The sequence below is a fragment of the Mesoplodon bidens genome, assembly GCF_964165515.1.
Source record: "Mesoplodon bidens genome assembly, chromosome: 15".
In the NCBI taxonomy this organism is placed as follows: Eukaryota; Metazoa; Chordata; class Mammalia; order Artiodactyla; family Ziphiidae; genus Mesoplodon; species Mesoplodon bidens.
The window spans coordinates 5557971-5580122 of NC_138171.1; the positions used below are offsets into that span (position 1 = coordinate 5557971).

The window sequence follows — 22152 nt, forward strand, 5'->3', positions numbered from 1 at the left end:
AATAATCACTTTAAACATCAAGGTCTAAATACACCAATTAAAAGACATAGACTTACAGAGTGGATAAGAAAACAAGACCTGACTGTATGTTGTCCACAAGAAACCTGCTTTAAATGTAATGACACAGAAGCATTAAAAATAAAAGGGTGGAAAAAGATAGACCATTCTTTTTAATGAAAAGAAAGCAGGAGTGGATATTTAAATTCAGACAGTGCAGACTTCAGAGCAAGGAAAGTCAGAACGATAAAGAAGGAAGGAAGGAAGGAAGGGAAGGAGGGAAGAGGGATGGGGGAAAGAAGAAAAGAGGTGTTTTGGGTTTTTTTTTAACATCTTTATTGGAGTATAATTGCTTTACCATGGTGTGTTAGTTTCTGCTTTATAACAAAGTGAATCAGCTATACATATACATATATCCCCATATCTCCTCCCTCTTGCATCTCCCTCCCACCCTCCCTATCCCACCCCTCTAGGTGGACACAAAGCACGGAGCTGATCTCCCTGTGCTATGCAGCTGCTTCCCACTAGCTATCTATTTTACATTTGGTAGTGTGTATATGTCCATGCCACTCTCTCATTTCGTCCCATCTTACCCTTCCCCCTCCCCGTGTCCTCAAGTCCATTCTCTATGTCTGCATCTTTATTCCTGTCCTGCCCCTAGGTTCTTCAGAACTTTTTTTTTTTTTAGATTCCATATATATGTGTTAGCATACGATATTTGTTTTTCTCTTTCTGACTTACTTCACTCTGTATGACAGACTCTAGGTCCATCTACCTCACTACAAATAACTCAATTTCATTTCTTTTTATGGCTGAGTAATATTCCATTGTATATATGTGCCACATCTTCTTTATCCATTCATCTGTCGATGGACACTTAGGTTGCTTCCATGTCCTGGCTATTGTCAATGATAGTCATTTTCACAATGTTGATCATTCCAATCCAAGAACATGGTATATCTCTCTGTTTGTATCATCTTTAATTTCTTTCATCAGTGTCTTATGGTTTTCTGCATACAGGTCTTTTGTCTCCTTAGGTAGGTTTATTAATAATCACTTGCTTCTTAATCCTGTTTATATTTAATTATAAACATAAGACTTACTTTTAGAATAAAAAGAATGAAAAACATCTCCATCATGTGCCTTTGTTCCCAATAATCCCTTTCAGATAGATCTGTGAAGTAATACAGAGCACAGTGTCGACATACCTTTCATTTCAAAGGCCGAAAAAAATAGGGCTTAAGTAGTGAGATCATTTCTATTAGGCTTTATATTAGTATCAATTAATGAGTTAATCAGTCAAACGAGTATCAGTTGATTTAATCTCACCCAAATGAATGGGTCTCTATTGGTTTATCAGTGTGATGGAGCATCAGAGTTCAATGGGCAGGAAGAAAATTCTGCCGGCATAATGTGAGTCTTCACTTTTCCCTTCTGAATCACAAAAGTACCTCCCATTCCTACAGGCTTATCTCCATAATGTTTTTCAAGAGTCTGTCTCATACAAGTCACGAGGTTAAGTTTTCCAGTTCTTCTTTTGGCTTTCACCTCAATGACCTTTTAGCTCCTTGGAAAAATGCTATCGCTTACTAAATATTATTCTTTTTTAAAAAATTTTTGTTTGCATTGGGTCTTCATTGCCGCACGTGGGCTTTCTCTAATTGCAGCGAGCGGGGGCTACTCTTTGTTGCAGTGCTCAGCCTTCTCATTGCAGTGGCTTCTCTTGTTGTGGAGCATAGGCTCTAGGCGCGCAGGCTTCAACAGTTGTGGCCCATGGGTTTAGTTGCTCCATGGCATGTGGGATCTTCCCAGACCAGGGTTCAAACCTGTGTCCCCTGCATTGGCAGGTGGATTCTTAACCACTGAACCACCAGGGAAGCACAAAGTAGTATTCTTAACCTTAGTTTTAAATAAGACTCTCCCTCTGCCTGTAGTATTTTCTGAATCTTTTATTACTGGGTTATTTAAAGAGGTTTGGGACCTGGGTAGCTCTGGATTTTCTTAAGAAAACTAGCAGTGAGCATTCAAATTTTTAGCTATCTGAGAACTTTCGGAGAATACTGTATTTTTAGAACAAAATCACCTTCCCAGGTTGGCCTCCACTGGCAAAAAGATTAGCCAGTAATGCAAACCCAAAATCATGATATTTCTCACTGTATTTCTCTAGTAGGCACCCTCCATCTGCAGAGTTAACATGAGCAAAGTAACTTCCATTCACAGGAGGTTTGTGTTCACTTTCCGTTTGAACAACTGGCATAAAATCAGAATTGAATCCAAGAGTCTGAAATGGGCCTGCTCCTGCTCCAAAAACAAAATCTCCATGAACCTGGATTTCTTTTGCGATTTTATTCAGATCATAAACTTTTTTTTTTTTGTAAGTAAGTAAATAAGTAAGGCACACCTCCTACTTCTGCAATTCTAGTTTTCCCACAGATACCTTTTACAGGAAAGGTAAATGGCTCCTTAGTCAAATTAGGGCAATCAACTACAGAGACCTGGACATCAGCAAAGGTATCCATTAGCCCCTTCTGCAGAACTCCAAACTCCGGAACTCCACACTCCAGAGGCCCTCCTTTCGACGTGCTGCCTCTCCCCTTCTGCCGAAAAGAGGTATTTTTTAAAAAGAGTCCAGGGTTTCCCTTGTGGCGCAGTGGTTAAGAATCCACCTGTCAATGCAGGGCACACAGGTTCGAGCCCTGGTCTGGGAAGATCCCACATGCCGCGGAGCACCTAAGCCCGTGCGCCACAACTACAGAGCCTGCACTCTAGAGCCTGCAGGCCATAACTACTGAGCCCACGTGCCACAACTACTGAAGCCCGCACGCCTAGAGCCTGTGCTCTACAACGAAAGAAGCCATTGCAATAAGAAGCTCGCACATCACAACGAAAAGTAGCTCCAGCTCACTGCAACTAGAGACAGCTCGCATACAGCAATGAAGACCCAACACAGTCAAAAATAAATAAATAAATAATAAATAAATGTATTAAAAAAAAAAGAGCCCAACCAAGAAGAAAATGTGTCTCCAGAAACAGAAGAGAATTTCTCTCAGTTGCTTCACCCTCTAGAAAAACTTAATAAAAATTAAGCATTCAGTAAAACAAATGCTGGACGACAAAAACGATTTTCAAATCCTATTTAACATATAAACTGACCAAGGGGAACAGATTTTTTTAAAAAAAATTTTACATAACTAAGAAATAAAATTTTAAATGACAGAGAACACAACAGATACAGTTGGAAATCAAATATTAACAGAGAGAAAAGGCATACACATGAAAAGAGCAAAGAGATCAAAGCTGAGGGAAGCTAACAGAGGTGGAGGCCTATTGCAGGAGATGCGATATAAGGGTTTGGGGGTGTCCCTGGATTACAAAGCCCAACAGTGACAATGTATTCAAAGACATGAAGCAGGAAAGTTTCCCTGAAATGAAGAAAAACCTCTGAAACTTTATATTTAAAAAACTCATATGTTCCAAGAAACTTTTCTTTAAAATGCCCAACACCGAGATATGCTGTAATTGAACAATTGAATTCCAAAGACAGAGAAAGACTTCTTCAAACACTGAAGCAGGAAAACAGGTCAGGGAAAAGGAGGGGAATATTTGAGTTGATCTGACTTTTCCACAGAAACACGTTGCACCAGAAGACAACTTCCACAAAGTCCAGATGGGCCGTGGATGTGACCTGGAAATGTTACATGTAGGCAAGATGTTCAAATCAACACAGTGGGTAGATGCTCCACACACAAGAGGACACACATCCCTGGAGAAAACTCCTTGGGAGAGTTTTGGAAAGAGAACTGGAGTCAATTTTTTGACAGTGAGATCCAACCAGCAAGAGAATAATCAAAAAAGAATTCAGACCAAATATACAACTACCCTACGACCCAGCAATTCCATTCCTAGAAACACCCTAACAGAAAAGAGGGCAAATGTCCAGACAAAGACCTGCACATGCATGTTGGAAGCAGCTTTATTCATTGTAGCCCAAATCTGGAAAGAACCCAAACGTGCATCCGCAGGAGAATGGACAAATTGTGGTCCATCCACACAGGGAACACTACCCAGCAGTGATGCATGAACTACTGGTCCACAAGACACTGATGGATCTCCCAGTGAAAGAAGCCAGATGTACATTTTACAAGAGTCAGTTTTCCCATCTCGACTCACTTTACGTGATGATCAAGAACAGGCAACACAGGGCTTCCCTGGTGGCGCAGTGGTTGAGAGTCCGCCTGCCGATGCAGGGGACGCGGGTCCGTGCCCCGGTTCGGGAAGATCCCACATGCTGTGGACCGGCTGGGTCCGTGAGCCATGGCCGCTGAGCCTGTGCGTCCGGAGCCTGTGCTCCACAATGGGAGAGGCCACAACACTGAGAGGCCCGTGTACCGCCAAAAAAAAAAAAAAGAACAGGCAACACAGATCCACAATGATAGAAGTCAGGACAGAGGTTACCTTTGGGGGCTTAAGGGTCAACAGAAGAGGTGCTGGAAATGGTCGGAGTGACCTGGGTGGTGATGACACAGGTGTATGCACATGTGAAAATTCATCAGGATGCACTTTGTGTGTGTTCACAGGGAGAAGGGAGGAGGGGGGAAGGCCACCTGCCAGGTCACAGTCATACAGCAGAAAAAAGAGGCCCACCGAGAGTGCCATCAGAGTAACGGTTGATTCCCAACTCGGGGAAACTTCAACCACTGCGGACGAGGAAACCCAAGGCTAATCCAACAGCAGCCGTCAGTTATTTCGTAGTGTGGAGAGTGTAGCACAAATACTCTGCAGCTCCAGGAGGCCGATCTGGCGGGAGAATCAGGTAGTGTAGATGCTTGGCTGCAGGGAAGCCCACAAGCCAGGAGCAACGCAGAAGGCATCACCCCCAGAATTCTACAAGCAATGTCAAGCCCCACATCTCTGACGAGGGGGGCGTGACACTGTTCTGAAATGAAGGCACTCTGACAGCAAGGACCCGTGTGCCCGGCGTGTTCAGTTCCCTTTGCTGCTCTAACAAGTTGCCACTACCTGAGTGGCTTAAAACAGCATGGATTTATTCTCTTACAGTTCAGGAGGTCAGAATTCTGAAACGGTTCTTACTGGACCAAAATTCAGGTGTATCAGGGCTGTCTTCCTTCCCCGAGGCTCTAGGGGAGAATCTGCTTCTTTGCCTTTTCCAGTTTCTAGAGGCTGATGCATTCCTTGGCTTGTGGCCCCTTCCTCTATCTTCAAAGGCAACAAAGTCATCACTCCAACCTCTGCTTCTGGCCTCACATTCTCTTTCTCTCATCCTCCTGCCTCCCTCTTATAAGGACCTCTATGAATACATGGGGCCCATTCAGACAATCCAGGATAATTTTCCCATCTTAAGATTCTTCATCACGTCCGCAAAGTCCCTTTTGCTACATAAGGTGACATATTCATAGGTTCCAGAGATTAGGAAGTGGACTGCTTTGGGGGCCATTATTCTGCCCACCGCACCCAGAGACTGAGCTTCATTTATGCAACATCTCAGAGCCTCCATCTCAGACTTCTGATTGGTCCAGGGTGGGTCACACACCCATCCCTCATCCAATACCCAGGAAGAGAGGAGGGAAATTGTGGTGGGCATCTCTGAACCATAGCAACCAAGTGGATCCGTGCTCAGCTAACTCCAGAGTGGACCTGAGAGAGATGACAGGACTCACCCGAGCCACATCCCCAGGTCCCCCACCAGAGGCTGAGCTGGCCTCACATCATGGGCCCTCCTTAGCCAACCAGCCAGGACAGCAGAGCCTGCCGCCCATGCCTCCAGCCCTGTCCACACCTTGCCTCCCTGCCCTCCTTTTTGCTGATCCTGTGCTAGCAGACAAGTGAAGCTGCCAGCTCTTGGCACAGTACTGATGTCTCCCGAGGCCAGCAAGGTGTGACGGTGACTTGTTATGAGGCTAGCATGGCGAAGACTGGACTTTCTCACCCCTGGTGTCTGGAGACAGCTGCTCTAAACTCCCCTGAGCTCCCAGCCCAGAGGGAAGGAGAACAAAGCCAGAAAGGTAAAAGAGAAGCAGATTCCCAGCGCTGAGAGCCAAGGGCCAGGGCCCCGGCTGCTTGGAGGGGAGCTCCCTGCTCCTGGGGGTAAAATCCAAGCCCTTCCCACGCTGATGAGGCCGGGCGTGGTCTGGCTCGTGCTCCCCACTTCTCCAGGCTCATCCTAGCCTTCTTCCTGCTTCAGTCTCTCCCTGCACTTTCCAGCCTACCTACTTTTGCCTACCTGGACCTGATGCCTGGAACACTGTCCCTGTCCCATCCTTCCCCTGGCCAAATCCCACTCATCTTTCCAGTGTTGGGATACGTGTTCCTTCCTCCTGGAATACGGTCTGTCTGAACCTCGCAGACTGTGAGATGCCCCCCCTCCACACCCCCTCGGACACATGCACCTGCGTCTTCACTTGTCTGTCTCCCTGTGTTGGGTCACAAGCTTCGTGTCCCTTCTCAGATTCTCCCAGGTGCCCCTTCCTTCCCTCTTGGATGACACCACCCCACACCTCCACTTCCATACGTGGATGAGATACCACACAGAGGGGACCCTGGCTTTTCTAGCAGCCAGAGGGGCTGGATGAGGTGCCTGGGGAGGAAATGTGTTGGGGGGGGGGCATTCCCTGAGCCGGGTACAACGCCTTCTCCTTTCTCTCTCCTGTGACTCCTTGGAGGTGCAGTTCCTCCTTGCAGCCCTTCCAGGGAAGTTCGTGTGCTGGGTGAACACACCTGCCAGGCAGCCCAGTCTGTCCCTCCTCAGCACTTTGGGTGTGGCAGCCAGTGCCCTGCATCACCGCCCATCAAATCCTCCCCCACCACCTCACCTCCCTCTCCATCACCTCCACTGCCCTGGGCTTGTTCCTCCCCAGTACAGCAGAAGCCACCTAATCCTTGCCTCAGGCTCTGCTTTCTAAAGGATCCCTGCTCTTTGACGACAGGAACATGTCTTATTCATTATTTTAATCCCAGTGCCTGGCAATGAATATTTGAGGAGTGACGTGTTCATTCATTTTTCTGACACTCACTTTGCCAATGAGAAATAAAAGCACAGAGGAGGTGAGTGGAAGCTCTCTTTTAGCATCCTTGGTCAGAAATTGATCTAATGGCTGAACTGGAATCCTTATGCTCTTATCAACAGGTGGGGAATTGAGAACCTCTTTTCACTTCTGTGAAGATGAACCTGGTTGATATAAATTCAGAGAGCTGGAAACACAAGAGGCTTCCTATCCAGGCCTCGGAGTTTTCCCAACTGTCCGGAGGTGAATTAACCTTGAGCTTGGACTTGTGCCGTCTACAAAGCACATGTCTTTCAGCTACTTTCTTGCAGGTCCTTAAACCATGGCACGTGGACGTATCAGCACAGTGACAGCCTCCCTCTACCCCGGGTTTCAGCCACTTTTGAATCACGTGTCCCCAATAAAATGAGGCATAAATGTGTCTGTCTCACATCTTGCAGCAAAGTGCAAGAAATTTCTCCAGATCACTTCCTGAAACAAAGTCCCCTCCATTCTGAGAGGAGGCAGCCAGATGTAGCCAGTACACCTTTAGAACTTGGCCCCCTAGAGAAGGGACGACCCTCAGCACCTCTCCAGCATGGATGCATATCCTGTCATTCAAACAGAAGGCGAGTGACTTTTGCGCTTCTCCCCGGTAGTAACAGTGTGTTTTGTGATATTGCTTTTGTAAGTTTCCCAAGCATGAGTCACAATTCTTCCATTTGCTTGGCTGTTTCCTAATAGCACAACCTAATTAAGCATGATTAGCTTTCAAATTGCCTTAGACTGAGGCCCCCACATACAGAGAACCCTGAATCTAATTAGAGGCCACCACGAGCATCGGAGAAGCCTGCAGACATGACACCACTCCACGAAGCATAATTGTCTGCTGGATTTTCTACTTCAATTTTCTTAGTGATGAGAGTAAAAAAAAAAAAAAAAAAAAAAAAAAGTGGGAAAAATACTATGTTTTTCAGCTGCAGTGATAACTTGAACAAATAGCTTTGCATCCTAATACAATGTATTTCCGGTAGACATTTCAGAAAGGAGGTGACCATAAAGTGCCTTATAAAGAATGGACGTGTCCCTTTGCAGCTTTTCCCCTCCGTCCTTCAAAGTGACTTGATTAACATTTATTTTATTTCTTCATTTTTCAACTAGCATGTTTGTATTTATTCTTATAAACTTACAAGGGCTGTAGAAGCCTAAGCGAAGAGTTCTGGAGAGTACTCTGCACTCTAAACACCATACAGCACCACTCCCATCTGGGCGGTGAGCCTGAGTTCACCCCTCTCCCCAGGGTGCTGTAACCTGCAGACCCCCCCAGCACCCTTGACTGAGGTGGTTCCGGGTGCTTCGGCGCCTTTATTGGTGATATTTTAGCCTGTGGCCTCTGTAGTCCCAGACAATCAACCATTTCCAACCTGCCTTGCCGCACACCGTCCTGTGTTCAGTGTTCAAGGTAATGCCTCCCACACAGGGTCAAGCTCTGGAACATCCTCTAGGGACACGTGTGGCCAAAGACACCAGTGTTGATTTACAGCAAGGCCATCCAGAGGGCCTTGGCCTGGGGATCCTGCTGCCACTGACTTTATAACATTTCCATGTTAAAATGAAGCAGCCACGGGACTTCCCTGGTGGCACAGTGGTTAAGAATCTGCCTACCAATGCAGAGGACGTGGGTTCAATCCCTGGTCCGGGAAGATCCCACATGCCGCGGAGCAACTAAGCCCATGTGCCACAACTACTGAGCCTGCACTCTAGAGCCCGCGAGCCACAACTAGTGAGCCCACGTGCCACAACTACTGAAGCCCAAGAACCTAGAGCCCGTGCTCCACAACAAGAGGAGCCACTGCAATGAGAAGCCCATGCACCGCAATGAAGCGTAGCCCCAGCTCACCGCAACTAGAGAAAGCCTGCGTGCAGCAAGGAAGACCCAACGCAGCCAAAATTAATTAATTAATTAATTAATTAATTTTTTAAAAAATTAAGCATCCACAACATTTGTGCCAAGACCCAGTCAAACTCATGTTAGCCCCAAGCCTCCCGTGAGCTCATGCTGGAGGATTTCTTTTGACTGTTTCTGAAACAGAGAGGGACTTGGGGCAAAGAGAGGAGGCCCAGGAGGTCCCAGCCCTGAGGACACCCCACCTTGGTTGATGAGATCACAGAGAGCCTGAGTGAGAAAGCAAAGCACGACTGGGGTCCGTCTCCCAATAAAACCCAAACCCAATATGTGATTTAATTAGTTTGGGGACTGAAAGTAGAAAAAGTTCAGTGGTTGCTTTTTGGGGGAAAAAAAAAATTGGCTGGGGGCAGGGGGATGAGTCAATGCTCTTCCTGCCTGAAGTTTCGTGCAATGAACTTCATTTTCTCATGTTGCTGCTCCATTGGGCCGCCATGAGCCGTCCACCCTCTCCTGCCCGGGGCTGACCGTGCCCTCCAGTCCTGAGGCCGCTTTGGCCGCCCGGCTCCAGGGAAGAGACGTTTGGGGCTGGCTGGGCTGGGGCAGGCAGTCGGACCCACCCCCTCCTCCCGCGTGGGCGGGTGGGCCATCCAGAGGCATGTTCCCGGGAGAAGGGACCGTTCTGATGTGAGACTGAGCTGGAGGCAAGGCGCAGGGGCTGGGGACGTGGTAATGGTTGGATGGTGGACAGCTGCTTAAGGGCCGGAAGTTGATGGAATCACTTGAATCGGGTCAGCCAGGCCCACAGTAGCTGTGCCTGTCCGCCGGGTCTCGCAAAGACCAGCACAGAGTCCACAGCCAGAGCAAGCAGCGAGGCATCGCTCCCTGCCTTTTCCCGGAAGCACAGAACTCAAACCACTCCGGAACCAGAGACTCGGGGCTTTGGAGGCATTTAGGAACAGAGCCTCAGCCCGGGTACTCTTGTTCCCAGATGCCATTGGTGAGACTGGCTGGTGGCTCTCAGGCTGCTGGAGGGGACCAGTGCGGCCAGACTCTGGAGGCCCGTGGATGACGGATGCTGTGCAGGGACGCTAGCTTCGCACATCTCACCTCGGGACCTTGTTGCCTGTTCATGATGAGAGTGTTTAAAAAGCTTTATAGCGATTTGACACCACAGTGACATCCGAGAACGTGACCAGTGCATAGCCAGCCCTGGGCACCAAGGGGTTACCTCCAGGTCTCTGACAGATTGGAAACAAAATACCCAGCCCTTTGCCACACTTACTGTGGGGAGCTGTAACTGGCAGCCTCCCCTCTGAACCTGCTCGGGGTCCCCACTGAGAGCACCCAGAAATGGGGGGACACATGGCACGAGGGAGTTGGTAGGGCCAGCTTTCCATCCATCAGGCTGGTGCTGCCCAGCACCCGCCCCCACTTGGTCTTTAGATGTGCACAGGGACTTGATTCGGAGCCACAGGCTACGGTGGGAATCCTGGGTAGGACCCTGTGTCCCTAGGTATCTTCGGGAGGCTGTGCAGCCTAGTGGTTCTCTGTGTGGGCCCTGGAGCCAGGGGGTTTGGGTTCAACTTCTTGGCTCTATATCCTTGGCGAGTTACTTTGGTTCTCTGTGTCTCAGCTTACTGATCTGTGAAATGGGCCTCAAGGCGGGGGCACAGCTGGCAGATAGCACCAACTTGGTGCATGAGGCCCTGTGTCATTTTGTCCTTCCCCGGGGAGGGGGTCTTCCCTCTCGATTCAGGTCTCCCCACAAAGGCCACCTCCTCAGAGTGGTCTTCCAGGACCCCCCTTTCTCCACTGGTCACCTTATCCCCTCCCATCACGTGTCACTCCTGAGTAGCGTATTTTTATTTGTTTCTTTATATGGCCTGTGGCTCTCCCAGTAGAACATGAGCTTCGGGAGAAAAGACTCCATCTGTCCTGCCTGTGGCTGCATCCTGGCGCTGATAGGTTCTGGTACAAAGGAAGTACCAAGAAATATTTGTGAACAAAAGACCAGATCTTTTCACGTGTGCCCATCCTGGCTTCCCACCCAGCACAGGTCGATCTGGGTCTCGTCACTCCTGGGCCAAGCACAGGGGAGCACCCGGGAGGCCGGATGCAGCTTCCATAGGTTACACACCCCCAGCCAACATGCAAGGAGCCGTCCTCAGGCTGGGTGCCAGGGCTCGTGGGCCTCCCGGGCGCCATCCCCCGTCAAACCAGTTGTGAGTGATCTGTATACGTTGCCAAAACAGCGCCTGCTTTCATTCAGTTCCTTACTGTGGGACGCTGTTTTTCAGACTCTCTGGAAAGCCGGCACCCAGAGAGGTGCTTTCCAGATCCCCTGTCCCTTGAGAGGGAGAGTCGCAACGCCCCATGTCTGAGAGAGGAAAGGTTGGCAGAAATCAGTCCCCCCCTCCCACCAGTTTTGCACAAGCAGTCCCAGAAGCCTCTGGCGGCTGTATGGGTTGACACCTCCCAGAGTTTCCAAAACGTTTGGCTGGAAACAGGAAAAGTGGAACCACGTTGTGATACAGAGGTAAGCTAAGATGCCAGGCGAGCAAGCTTCCCTGGACTTTGCATTTTCAGCAAAGAGCCTCCTTCAGCCCACAAGCCCCATCAGCAACCAGCCTGGTCAGCGTGGCTTCCACGGGCCATCCCACTTCCTTGACCCTCAGGCTCCTCTTCTGCTAAATGGGGGTGATGAGAGCTCTCACCTCACCAGTTAATACAAGAGTGGCACGAAATGCCGTATGTGTCACGTGATGTTCCTGCCATAACCTAAGTCCCCTTCCCCCCGCACCCTGGATATTTGGGTGGTGGAGTACATCACTGATAGGTTATTTTCTCTATTTAAGAAGGTCTATCTCTTTGACTTCATTTCTGACCACCCACCCCCTCATTCACTGACTTTATGGATTCTCCAGTAAGACAAGCTCATTCCTACCTCAGGGCCTTTGCACTTGCTGTTCTCTCTGCCTGGAGCTCTTCGATATTCTCATGGCCACCTCCTGATCATTGTTCAGGTTTTATCTCAATGTCACCTCCCTAGAGAGGCCTTCCCTGACCCTTCACCTCAAGATTCCCCGACCCCTCCCCCCAGCCCAGCTTCCTGCTCTGTTTTCGCGACTTCCTCATGGGAAATAGCCACAGCAACGATCTGCTTCTCCCACTAGAAGGTAGATTCTCTCCTTCCAAGAGGAGAGAATCCACCTTGAATGGAATCTTTTTTTTTAAAGCTTCAAGCAAAGCATGAGGCTGTGCTCTCCACAGCCCACCCCAGGAGCACTGCAGTTCTTGGGGGTCATGATGGGGTAGGTGGGGTGCCCTGATGGAGGGGGTCACTGCAAACCATGGGCTGAATAGGACCGCCCACTGCAGGGCAGGATCCCCACCTAGGGAGGGTTTCTAACCACCTTAGCCAAGGCAGGTTTCAGAAGGGACCCTTGGTGGCCATGGTGGAGGCCATCCACATGCTCTACCTGGTCTGCTGCCCGGGCGCCTGTGGGACCCCTGGGGGAGAGAGAAAACCAGGAGTCAGGAAACAGGAACTCTGAGCACATCTCAGCCACTCACTTGCTGTGTGACTTTGAGCAAGTCACTTCCCTATCCTGGGTCTCCGTTTCCTCAAAAGTAAAATGTACAGAGTAAGACTGATGCCAGCTTTGCCCCCACTTTTGCCTCTTCCCAGCTGTGCTGTCCTAAGAGAGTCACTCCATGCACCTGGGCACATTCCCTAGGATCTAAAATGGGACGAGACTTGTATCCACCTCATAGGATTAAACTAATACTGATACTAATACTGACAGAAGCTTCCTTGTTCTTAGTAAGTGCTCAGTAAATATCCGGCTCATGATCAGAGACTGGGAATCTGCTCAGAACACTCCCAGTAAGAGGAGGATGGACCTCCACCATGAACACGGGAAGGGATGCAAAAAGATTGTTTGTAAATGGTGGCGAGGTTGGAAAAAACAAAAGAGTGAGCCAGGAGGAGGTGTACAGGGTGTGTTTCCACCTGGGCTGGTCGGTGGGTGGGAGCTGGTGACCGCTTTGGACACAGCTGGCATTTTTAGCACCAGCCTGGGGTCTGGTCCTCTTGGCTCCCGCCTGCTCATTAAGTGAAGCCATCTGATTCCTCGAAGCGGGGCAGGTAACCAGCAAAGAAACCAGGATGGCTGGGAGACCCACCCCTGACACACTCCTCCCTTCTCAGAGCTTTGAGGGGGTCAGAGAGTTTGGGGACCAGGAAGAAAGCCTAGTCTGGGAAATATTAACTGCACAACCACAGCTGACCAGACGGGCAGACCCCACAAGTGACTTCCAGGCGAGTCCTGGGCTGGAGGAGAGTGGCTCAGCCAAAAAGCCGACTTCTAAAGACTCGACCACAAGCAAATGTGAGCCATATTAAGAGCGTGGCAAAATCAAGGCTGGACAAGCTTAGTTCTTTCCTGGGTCCTGTCAGCAGGAAAACCATCCAGAAAGCATGCACTCAAAGCCCTTGCTTGTGGAACTTCAGAAGGCAAAGGGGTACAGTGGGGATGAAAAGACCCAGATTTTGGGCTCGGCTGTCTCCTAGCAGCTGTGTCACTGTGGGCAAGTCGCTCCCACTCTCTGTATCAGTGTAAAAAGTGTCAAACTAAGGACTAAGAGGCTTCTAGAGGCTGTGCCATTGTAGGATTATATGATTCAAAGGCTCCTTGGCATCTGACTTTTTTGCTCTCTCTCTGAAAACCTAAAGGGTGGCGGTGGGGTGGGGGGTGTTTGCACAGAGGAAATCAAAATCAAGTTCAAATCCTTTAGGTTTTCAATAGCCATGTCCAAATCCTGAGATGGCCAGGAATCTGTCAGTTGTAAGAGACAGAAAGCCCAGCTCAAACCAGCTTGAGCAAAAGGGGTTGTTTATTTGTTCCTGGAATGTAAAGATGAGTTAGATTCAGGAATGGTGGTATCCAGGGGCTCAAATAATGTCACCATCTTGTTTTTCCTCTCACCCCAATTCTGTAATTCAGAACGACATTTACCTAGTGGTAGCTAATCAACCCCTCCAGGCTAGCACCTATTGTCTTCAGCAGCCCTGATGGAAAGAGATTTCCTTTCCCGTTTGTTCCAAGGAAACTCCCAGGATTGCTTTGGATTTGTCAGCCTTCTTTGCATGTCCATCCCTGAACCAATCCCTGAGGTCTGGGTTTAAATCCAGCCCCACCGTTTACTATATGTGACCTAGGATGAGGAACTTAGCTGCAGTCAGTTTCCCATGGCTGTGATAACAAATTACCACACGCTTAGTATCTGGAAGCGACACAAAATTATTATCCTAGAGTTCTGGATGTCAGAAGTCCAAAATGGGCATCACTGGGCTAAAATCAAGGTGTTGGCAGGGCTCATTCCTTCTGGGGGCTCTAGAGGAGAACCCCTTTCTTTGCCGTTGCTGCCTTCCAGAGCCGGCCCCCCACCTTCACTGTGGTCCCCTCCCCCACCTTCAAAGCCAACAATGGCCACCGAGTCTTCCTCACATCACATGACTCTGACACTGTCCACCTGCCTCCCTCTTTGACTTATGAATACCCTGTGATTCCGCTGGAGCACCTGATAACCCAGGATCGTCTTTCCATCTCAAGGTCAGCTGATTAGCAACTTTAATTCCACCTAATCTTCCTTCGCCACGAAACGTAACATGTTCACAGGCTATGGGGATTCGGCTGTGGACAACTGGGAGGCCATTATTCTGGCCACCACACTCACCTCACTGCCATTGTCTGTAAAACTGGACAGTAGCATTACTCCCTCAAAGGATCATGCTGAGGCTGAAAGGAGAGTCCTCAGCATAGAGCCTGGTACACAGTAGGTGCTCAACAAGTGAACAGGTCACCCACCAGCCTCAGAATTTGTGGACTTGCTCACAAGCATTTCTGATGAGCTTCATAGTTATGTTGGCAGAAAGGCAGCACATGGTTTGGGTGACAAACAATGTAGAATAGAATAAGGACTCAAGGGTGCAATGCCCCACATCCCGGGGCTACCTCTGTGACTGCCATTTGGACAAGGTGGAGAGTGTATGTTTTTACCAGACACCACCCCATGGGAGGGCCCAAGAGAGAAGGAAGCAGGCCAGAGCCACCCAGGAGGGTTGTGGCAGCTCTGTAACAAGGACACTGGGGGTTACTGACACCTCACCCCACTCGCCATCCCTCCGTTCACTCGTCCCAGATTAGAAGTGAAGCACCCGGCAGCTGGGGCACTGGGCACACGCGGCTGCTCTATCCACAGTCTGCATCTTAGTAACAACAGGATGCAGAGAGGTTTAGTGAGGTGGGTTCCTAGCTGCTCTGCCAGCCTCCACTGTCCTGGTGGCTATATGGGGCTCGGCCGTGGTCTGGCAGCACCTGGCCCGGGACACGGTCCATGCTAAGGAAATGTTTGGTGAATAAAGATGCAGCGGGGAGAGAACTGAAGGTGGAGTCCGAGCATTGGTTCTGCCACTGGCCGGCTCTGAGCCTGTTTCCCCATCTGCAGGTGAGAGAACCCCTCGCTGCTGACCACACAGTGTGCCCTCTTTAAATGGCCACTGCAGGAAGCACCAAGAGCCACAAGGACCGTCCTCATCCTCAGGTGTCTCCCAGCCTCGGCCCCCGTGGATCTGCAGTCTAGGTCCCATGGGGAGTATTGGGGCTGAAGAGACTAATTCTACCAATTCATGAGCCCACTTTATAAATGAGGACTTTGAGGCACAGAGAGGGGAAGGAACTGGCTGAAGATCACACAGCTTAGAGGAGGGCAGGTCAGGTGCTCCAGCCCCAGCTTCAGCATCCCAGCGGAGTGGCCAGCAGGAGCCTGCTCTGCTTACCTTTCCAGGTGGCAAATAAGAGAAACAGGGCAAAACAATGGGAAACGCCAACCCGACCCCATCCCTTCCTCTCTTTCCCTTCCCTGCCCCATGTTTCTGAGAGCTTAATTACAGGTTTAATGATCCCACTTACACAGTCACTGTCGTTCTGACAGTGGTGCGAGCCTCGAGTCCGGTAAAGCCCTCATCCCCATCAACCTTGTTTTTATTGATTTGTAAGCAGCTCAATTGTCTGGGAAAAGACAGCCCACCAGCCGGCATCTCTCGGTCCCACTGCGTCACGGTGACATGCAGCGGCTGAGGCCACCCGCGGGCAGCTGGGGCCTCTGTGATGTATGTCCACAAATGCACAGTAAATGACACCCCCTGATCTGGGGGGAGAGGCAGGAACCGTGCTGCACTGGCTGGAGCATTGGAAATAATTCTGCATCTCAACATTTCTCCATGTCTAGACAAGAAGTACTGCCTGCCTGCCTAAAATACTAAAATTTCATACGCTCCTCCCAGGAGAGGCCTTCTGGTTGTAAACATACAGAGACAATTTGAGTTTTCTTTCTTTTCTTTCAGGTTTCCTCTTTATGGCCAGTTGTGTAGGTTGCAGAGCTGGAGAGGCACCGTGAATTTCGGGACCCGGGTACTCCCCACCTTCTCCGTCGTGTCCTGGTTTCATGTCTGGTACAAGTCCTACATCTGTCACTCGGCAGTTGTTTGCCGGCACTTCTGGAACAGAATCCCTCCTCGATTCTTAGTCACACACTTCACTGATTCTTTCCCCCAAATAATGCTGTAGGGCTTCCCTGGTGGCGCAGTGGTTGAGAGTCCGCCTGCCGATGCAGGGGACACGGGTTCGTGCCCCAGTCCGGGAAGATCCCACGTGCCGCGGAGCGGCTGGGCCCGTGAGCCATGGCCGCTGAGCCTGCGCGTCCGGAGCCTGTGCTCTGCAGCGGGAGAGGCCACAACAGTGAGAGGCCTGCGTACTGCAAAAAAATAATAATAATAAAAAATAAATAAAAATAAAAAATGGAGACGCTGAGGCTCAGGAAGGGGAAGGCTCGCTTGGCCAGCAGGTCTGAGCCTGGGCAGAGAGGGGGACCCAGCCCCTGTGACCCCCTCTGCAGGCTGCCTGATCTCAAGGACATGGCAAGTTACCGAGCGCCCGGCTTGGGAGTGAGGGAGCCACATGCAGACCCTCGTTCTGCTCCTTACCAGCTGGGCCATCGGCCAACAGGTGGGTGCTGGGCACCTCTCCTGGGGCCAGCCCTGGGCCAGGCTCGGGGGCTCCCTGATGAGTGGCATGGAGCTGGCTGCCGTTCCCAGGGATGCACAGTCTAGCAGAGCAGAATGACACTAAATAAACATAGGGCTGCCTCTCACACACACAGCAGACTTACGGGGGGGAATTGAGTATAAGCATTCAGCTTCCCCACGAATAAGGGTGGAGGGAAGTGCCCATCAGAAGGGCCCAAATCCTCCAGCACGCGGCCCACACATGGGAGCCGGGAGGCTGAGCTGCCATCTCCTCGGTTACTCTGCTCAGAGCTGAGCACCCTGCAGGTGAAGGATGATGCTACAGCTTAAAGATGTCATTTTCCACACACCATGGCCCCAAGGCCAGGGCTCCATCCAGCGCCCAAGCTCTGCATGGAAAGCATCGCCTGGCCTGCCTTATGCTGCCAATCTTGGCAAATCCAGGCTCAGGCTGAGCCTTCTTCGTGGTCTGCAGTGGACACTCCTGGTTGCCCAGACAGCATCCATTCCCCTGTTCCACTGCCCTCTCAGGGCCTTGAAGTTCCTGTGTGCACAGGATTGCCAGACAAAATACAGCATATCCAGTTAAATTCGAATTTCAGATAAACAGTGAATAACATTAATATGTTTAGATATATATCCATATACATTTGTTAATTTATATGTTGGACATTCTAAAAATCTTGTACTCAAAAGTCTTCATTGTTTATCTGGAATTCAAGTATACCTGGCACCCTGCTGAGCATGGCACATGTTCCGTTCGGGGACAAGCCCTGGCCAGGTGAGCCAAGCAGCCCTGGGTCCCGGTCCAGCCACAGGCCCTGCTTCCAAGATGGGCCCCTGGCCCCAGACGGAAGTGAACAGTTTGGGCTCTTGTGGAAGTGAACTTTCTCTTTCCTACTATTTTAAACCTGGAAGAAAACAGCGACAAGAGGCACTGAGTGTCACCTTTGGCCAAATGCAGGCTGGTCTGAGGATGAAGTCAGCACAGCACACCCAGAGGGACAGGTAGGGGACTCTGGCCCAACCGTATTGCTGGAGCTGCTAAAGCCACAGCAGCTTTTGACTTCCTAGGTTTAGCAGGTCCCCAAACCTTCCCTTCATTATTAAAGTCAGTTTGAGTTGAGTTTTCTGGGGCAGCCAACCCACACTGCCTGGCTTGTGCGTGGGTTTGTCCATTGAGCCCTAGTCTCCCTAGTGAAGGTGAGTCCCCAGAATTAACGTCACTCAGTCCCCGGGCACCCGCGGGCTTTTCCAGCAACAAAGCATCCACTCCAGGGGCCTCCTGGATTTGACTTTTCTTGTTTGGGCTCGCCGACCTTGGCAATGCGTATGGCCTGTTGGACCCAGGAGCCCTGCCAAGCTTTGGTCTCCACCATCTCTGCACTGATTTATCTTCTCGAGGAATTCCTCACCTGACTGCGGTCCAGGGTACAGCATCAGACACCCATCGCCGAGCCTGACTGATAAACCTTCACGAGGGGAGCAAGAGGAAACATGCCTTACTGTTTCCAACGCACGGAGCCAGGGGCGGCTGCCAGCCAGGGAAGGCGTTCTCGTTTCTGGAATTCTTTGGGTGTTAAACAATGGAAAAAACTCAGGAGTGTCTCCACGGGCCCAAATGGGAAGCAGAGCCCAGAGGACCCTCACCCCTAAATGAAACCGCCCATGAATCTCGCCCCAGCTGGCACTCAGCTGTGTTCTCCTTGTTTCTTTTCCTGGTTCTGATCCCATGTCTTGGTGGGATCCCAGACCGGGCAGGAATGAGGGAAGCTAGTGTCAGCGCAGGCAGAGAAGCCACCTTCCACCCTGCAGACTCCACGCACGGAAGAATCTGCATGAGAAACGAAATGTATTCCTGGGTTTGGAAGAGGCGGCAGCCACCGCAGTGGTGCTTGATTTTTCTGAGGCAGGCAGTGGAGTCTCTTTGCTGGACACTCAGTCCTCACGAGGGCCCCCAGCTCGGATCAATGCGGGGCACCCAGGTTTCCTACTGTTTTACAATTATAAACACATCACACACTTGTCAGAACAAGCCAGGTAACCAAGATGCATGAAGAAAAAGTTGACTTCTCCCATCCCTCCCCTCCCCCACTCCCAATCTCACACTCTCCCATCCACACCTCTTCTCTATCCCCCCCCAAACACCCCTCGAAGGCCCCGCAAAGTATAATCGTGCAATAAACACCACTCAAAACTGTTTTATAAAAACCTGCGCTGGCATCTTCCCAGATCTATTCATGTGGCCCTAACTTGAGACTTTCCATAGCAGCAAATATTCCTCACTTCACCCTGCACATGACATTTAGGTTGTTTCTGGTTGTGTTTTGTTAACTACAAACCACCCTGCCATTGACATCTGTGTATGCAGGTGTGAAAGCCAAGAGATTGAACAGTTGTAATTCCGAGGGCACCCTCCTGTCGGACGGAGGTGGCCTCCAATGTCTGGGGTGGGCAGTCAGAGGAGGCCAGCTCTGAGAAGAGCACCTGGGACGGTGAAGCCCCCAGGCTTTTATTTCTCTAAGATCCATTTGTACAGACGGGATTGTTCGGTTAGGGGTGTGCACTCTTCTTTTAATATAAATCGCCAGCATTTCTTTTTCTGTAAATAATACAAAAATCTTACATTGACCTGTATGCCAGGGGCCTCGGGGCTGAGTGAGCTGAGGGCCTTAGTGCATAATACACGCCGTGGGTTGTGTCCACAAGCAGGAAGCCACTTTCTTTGCAAAGATGGGTGGTGTGTGAACTGCAGAGGAGAGGAGAAGACAGCAGGACCTGCACAGTGATGGGTCCCACGTCGTCACCCACATGCCACCAGCCCACTGGGGCGGGGGAGGGGGGCGGGACCGGGCTGCACTAGCCCATTGTCCTGAGGACGATGCTGAGTGGTCACAGCTAATTGCTGTTTGGAGTCCTTTGATCCTTTCAAATGCACTGCTGAAAATTCCTTATTTGTATGTATGCAAAAGAATGGAGTGAATCCAAAAAAGTTGGGAACTGCTATTCTAGGCCAGCTCTGCATGATTGAAATATAATGCAAGCCACATTTAAAAGTTTCTAGTAATCCCTTCTAAAAAAAAAAAAAAAGAGGTAAAAAGGAAGAGGTGACATCATTTTTTTTTTTTTTGCCACGCCATGTGGCTTGAGGGATATTAGTTCCCCGACCAGGGATCAAACCCAGGCCCCAGCAATGAAAGCGCCGAGTCCTAACCACTGGACCGCCAGGGAATTCCCAACATTAATTTTAATAATATCTGAACTTAACACAAAATATCCAAAATATTATCCTTTCAACATGCAAGCCAATTGTTGACATTTTCACTTTAAAATACCAAGACTGTGAAATTCACCACATATGTTACACTTGCTGCACAGCTCAGTGCAGACCAGCCACATTTTAAGATGCCTTACTCGACAAATCTAGAAGGTTCTGGGTTTGGAGGACCACTACATGCATCCATCCAATGGGTACTTACTGAGCCCCTGCCCCAACCCCGGGGTTTGCTGCGCCGTGAGGAGACAGACGGGGACCTCTCAGCCCCAGGACCCTGTCAGGTGGTTCCCAGCACCCATTTAAAAGCTCCCACGATGGGATGGAGCCTCCCCGTCACCCCCAAAGAAATCAGTTATTAAAGCGGCTTTTCTGTCCTTTTCAGCCCCTAAAACTGGTTCTGCCTTTTGGAAGCACAAGAGATGCACCAGCTCCTTCTTCCCCTCGGACTTTCACTCACTCGTCCATCTCTCGTTCACTCAGCAGTATTTACTGAGCGCCTACAATGTGCCAAGCTCTGTTCTCGGCGCCGGGGGTACAACTGTGAACGGAACCGACCCAGTCCCCGCACTCAGAGCTCAGAGCTGAATGGAGCAAATATGCAAACAAGCAGGTAGTTATAAGCCCAGGGGGGGCCTCTGGGAGCCCCAAGGAGGGGGCCTCACCTGATCTTGGGAGAAGCAGTCTTGCCAGAGGGGGAACAGTCTTGACGTAAGACTTGGGAGTTTAGGGCAGTTATCTTGGGGGGGAGGGGGAGGCGGAGGCGTGCTTGCAGGCAGAGGGAACAGCATGTGCTAAGGGCCAGGGGTGAGAGGGGGCCTCTGGGGGGTCTGGAGCTCTCCCACGGCTGAGATGCAGACCTGTGCTAGAGGCAGAGAGGCACGAGACGGGTGGAAGGCCTTGAAGGGGTCGGCAGGGGCTGCACAGGGCATGCTGAGGAGTTTGGAATGGTCTAGATTTTATCCCAGAGGCACACTGCGGAAGGCTGGAAGACAGAGAGCCCTCCCACGACTTGCCCCCAAGCCTTCCCCTCCCTCTCCCCCTCCCCATTCTCCCCTGAAATAACCAGGCATCCAGACCCTGGGGCTCCCTGGTTTTTCCAGCTGTTACAGTTTGCCAGGAGCTGGGACCCTGGCTTCTCTGAAGGGCTCGGAGGTGAGGGATTGAGGGGTGCCGAGTCCACCCAGGACGAGGGCTACCACCCTCCTCGCTGGTGTCCTGCTTCCCATCCTGCCCCGCAAGTCCATTCTCCACAGACACCCCCCCCCCGCCCCCAGGATCTTTTCAACAGGCAGACAGGCCCCGTCCCTTCCCATCGCCCTCCCAAGGCCACCCAGGCCCGTGTGGTCAGCCTCGGCCCTGCTCCCGTGTCCCCCCCTTTGGCCTCACTACTCTCCCACCACGTGGGCCGTCTTCCTTTTCCCCGAACATTCTGAGATGTTTCCCACCTCAAGGTCTGTGCACGAGCCGCTCCCTCTGCCTGGAATGCTTTTCCGCACCCGACCCCTTGCAGGCTGCTCCCTGGGGCCCTCGGGTGTCAACAAAGCTGGTGTCTCCTCCGGACACCAGAGGTGGCGTTTCCGCCCTTGATGCCTTGGTGGCAAGGCCACGGCCTGTCATTGCTTTGTGTTTGTGCCTGTTCGCTGTCTGCCCCCCACCCCACCCCCAGCAGACCGGGAGCTCCTGTGTCACACCCCCAGCTTCGAGAACACTGCCAGGAACGGAAGAGGCAGCCAGCGGATACGTGTTGAATGAATAAATGACATTGTTCAAACGTTTCCGAGCCAAATGCTCTTCAGCTATAAAATGATAATCCCAGTCCCCCCTCCCCAGGGTTTGCCAGGGTCCTGAGACGCTGTATGTGAAGCCCTTGGAGTCAGGT

The 22152-nt window shown here is 50.7% G+C and overlaps 1 pseudogene across 1 annotated transcript; it reads right to left on the reverse strand.

Moving 5' to 3' along the window:
• Positions 1-1353: 1353 nt before the first annotated feature.
• On the reverse strand, positions 1354-20738 carry LOC308628675 (ester hydrolase C11orf54 homolog; annotated as a pseudogene). The gene is made up of 7 exons: positions 20731-20738; positions 17140-17296; positions 16898-17030; positions 12387-12417; positions 10190-10241; positions 2081-2594; positions 1354-1404 (listed from the first exon to the last, which is right to left on the reverse strand). The product of its transcript is annotated as an ester hydrolase C11orf54 homolog (transcript).
• Positions 20739-22152: the final 1414 nt, after the last annotated feature.